Source organism: Hylaeus volcanicus, chromosome 4, assembly GCF_026283585.1.
Source record: "Hylaeus volcanicus isolate JK05 chromosome 4, UHH_iyHylVolc1.0_haploid, whole genome shotgun sequence".
NCBI classification, from domain to species: domain Eukaryota; kingdom Metazoa; phylum Arthropoda; class Insecta; order Hymenoptera; family Colletidae; genus Hylaeus; species Hylaeus volcanicus.
This window is the reverse complement of record NC_071979.1, coordinates 29,058,118-29,060,885: the sequence shown is the minus strand read 5'-3', so window position 1 is coordinate 29,060,885 and position 2,768 is coordinate 29,058,118. Positions and strand designations below refer to the sequence as shown.

General features: G+C 42.2%; 1 protein-coding gene and 1 long non-coding RNA gene across 8 annotated transcripts in view; one reads left to right on the top strand and one right to left on the bottom strand.

Moving 5' to 3' along the window:
* The window catches only part of LOC128875719 (protein roadkill), a 116,286-nt gene that overhangs the window by 6,722 nt on the left and 106,796 nt on the right, over positions 1–2,768 (bottom strand). The gene's annotated exons all lie outside the window — the stretch shown is intronic.
* LOC128875730 (uncharacterized) lies at positions 216–2,741 on the top strand. The gene is made up of 3 exons (XR_008456872.1): positions 216–444; positions 992–1,338; positions 1,773–2,741. It is a non-coding gene; the product is annotated as an uncharacterized LOC128875730 (long non-coding RNA).

Here is a 2,768-nt window from a genome sequence, read left to right as displayed (position 1 = left end):
AGAGAGAGAGAGAGAGAGAGAGAGAGAGAGAGAGAGAGAGAGAGAGAGACACACGCAGTCAGGGTCGAGTCTGCTATCTCTGTTACGTAATTTCCTTGAAAAAAACGCGCAGAAAAAGGATTTAACCTTTGCGGAGCCGTGGCTCGTTCCGATGCAGATAATGCTCGATGCGATTTGCGACGTATCCATTTGACATCCATTTAAATAAACGACACCCGAGGTAAAGGATACACTCGTCGGCGGAATTGATCGATTCGTAGTGGTCGTCGTTCACGTTTCGTCGGAATAGAAAATTTGACCGTCGTGCGATTCGATCGATATCGGCCGAGCGAAGGGGACACCGTGTTCCGCCTTGAAACGTGACAACGCACGTGCCGATTTCCAGTTGGGATCGATCCCTATATAGGACGTATCGCGACGGTGCCGGAGTGACTAATTATGGAGGTAACGGACGCAATTTATCGAGGTGAAAGGGTTCGGTAGGTTCGAGAGATTTTTGGTGGAGAGTTCGAAGCGATCGAGAGTTTGAAACGAAAGGTAGCTTTGAGAGATAATTTGTGCGTACAGTACCGTCTCGAAATAAGCGAGTCGGTCGGGACACGGCGAGTTGCTTATTTCGAGGGAGGTATTCGGGTTGACTTCGTTCTCGAGCGAGACGAGGTGAAAATAGTCAAATCGTAGATAAAAGAGGGGGTTCGGTGTAGCGGCAAACTATAAAGTGATCGGTCGAGCACGGGTGTTGTTCATTGGAGAAGGATAGAACATAACATGCTTTCTCATTTTAGCACCAGGCGACTTCGAACAAAAAGGTGGGGGAGTTGCTTATTTCGTAGACGATACCGTACCAAGATTCGAAATGCTACAGTGTGATATTTATTTAGAAATTACTATCTTCGCGATATTAAATTTAATATCGTACATCGTGAAAGTAGCTTTCTGAATTTATTGATAAATCAACCGACCAAGTGACTCGTTTACGTTTTCGAAACAGTTCGAAGGAGTTCTCCGTCCAATGGCGGACGAAGCGCCGCTCGGGGAAGGAAGAAGACAGAGATAAGCAACGAGGAGGAGGAAGTGGAAGACGAAGCCGAGGTCGAGCCCCCGGGAGTCAACGATCCCTGACGTCACGCGTGTGCACGACCTTGGCGAACGAAGCCAAGCTCGGAGCCAAATCTATTTGTCTAGTTCGCCTTCTGGTGAACCGCCCTTATCGCGATCTACATGCACGTGTTGAACGCGTATTAGTGGAGATCACCTTGGAGGGACCCTGGATCGAAAACGAACGATAGAATCAGCCGATCTCTAGATACTGTTAATCGATCCCAACCTTCTGTCAAGGTACCAGGTGTCTTTTACGGTCGTTCGATTCTTTTATAGAAAAAAAAAAAATTAAATACGTGTAAATGTCAATGGTACTCTATTGGAGAATATCGGTGAACGTATTTTTGAAGCACTCGTGATTGAATAAATTTCACAAAACGTTCCAATGATCAAATATGGAAAATAAGGATGATTATTATATACGAATCAGCGATCTCTAGATACTGTTAATAGGTCCCAGACTTCTGTCGAGGTACCAGGTGTCTTTTACAAAGGTCATTGAATTGTTTTAGAGGAGAAAAATGAAATACGTGTAAATTTTGATGGAACTCTATCGGAGAATATAGGTGTACTTTTAAAGCACTCGTGATTGAATGAATTTCACAAAACGTTCCAACTATCCAATATGGAGAATAAGTACGATTATTTAAGATTGCGATCACTACTTTCAGAAACGCAACGACTGGTAAAACGGAGTACACTTTGTGGAACGGTCCAATAGGTGGGGACTATCGATATGATTCGTTCGTTTCCTTGAAACGAGGCAATGAGGAACCAGGAGGTGTACGGTCGATGGCCCCGGAGTCGTTCAACTCGCGATGATCGGCCATAATTGTCCTTGAATCGTGCGTTTCACGATCGAGATAGGTCAGAGATCGGTATGTCGTCTGTCTATCGACACCAAACGGTGTTGTTTCGTCTGTTTAACGTCGGAGACTTCTATTTGAAGTGTAGTCGAAGTTGGCACATTAATTAAGCGTTCATCGTCGAGCAAAGACACTTTAAATTTGTTAGTTATCATTCGACAGATACGAACTATTATTGGCAAGCGTAATATTTATCCATAACGAAGTGGTAATATCGGGCCTGAAAAATTTTCCTAAAAAATATTCTGGATTTATTAATTCTAATTAACCGAAGAATACAGGATTCGTAAGGAAGTCAAGTTCAAATTCCACTTGAAACGAGATTTCCATGAAAAATCGACGCCGATCTGGCACAGCATTGACGCGGGGTCACTCGAGCTTTTCCTCTAACCAGCAAATTTCCCATTATTCCCGTTAATTAATCGCTCGCGGCTGTCGGAGAAGGAAAAACTGGCATCAAGGGGACGGTTAATCGATTTCGACCCGCGTCGCAATTAATTAAGAGTTTCATTGCGGTCTAGCGCACCGTGAAGCTAATTCGTTTCGAAACTGTTAAGGTTCACTTTGGGCAAAAAATAATCGTGCTGGAACAGAATTTTAAATGGATTGTCCTTAGTATGGGAAAAATAAAAAGGAAGATACGTTTTATCGAGTGGAGCCTTGAAATTTTATTTGAAACTAGGATTAGGTACCTAATTATCAAAATAAAACGATCAACTATTAGTCTTTGAAATAAAAAAGAAATATACATACATATATATATATATATATATATATATATATATATATATATATATATAT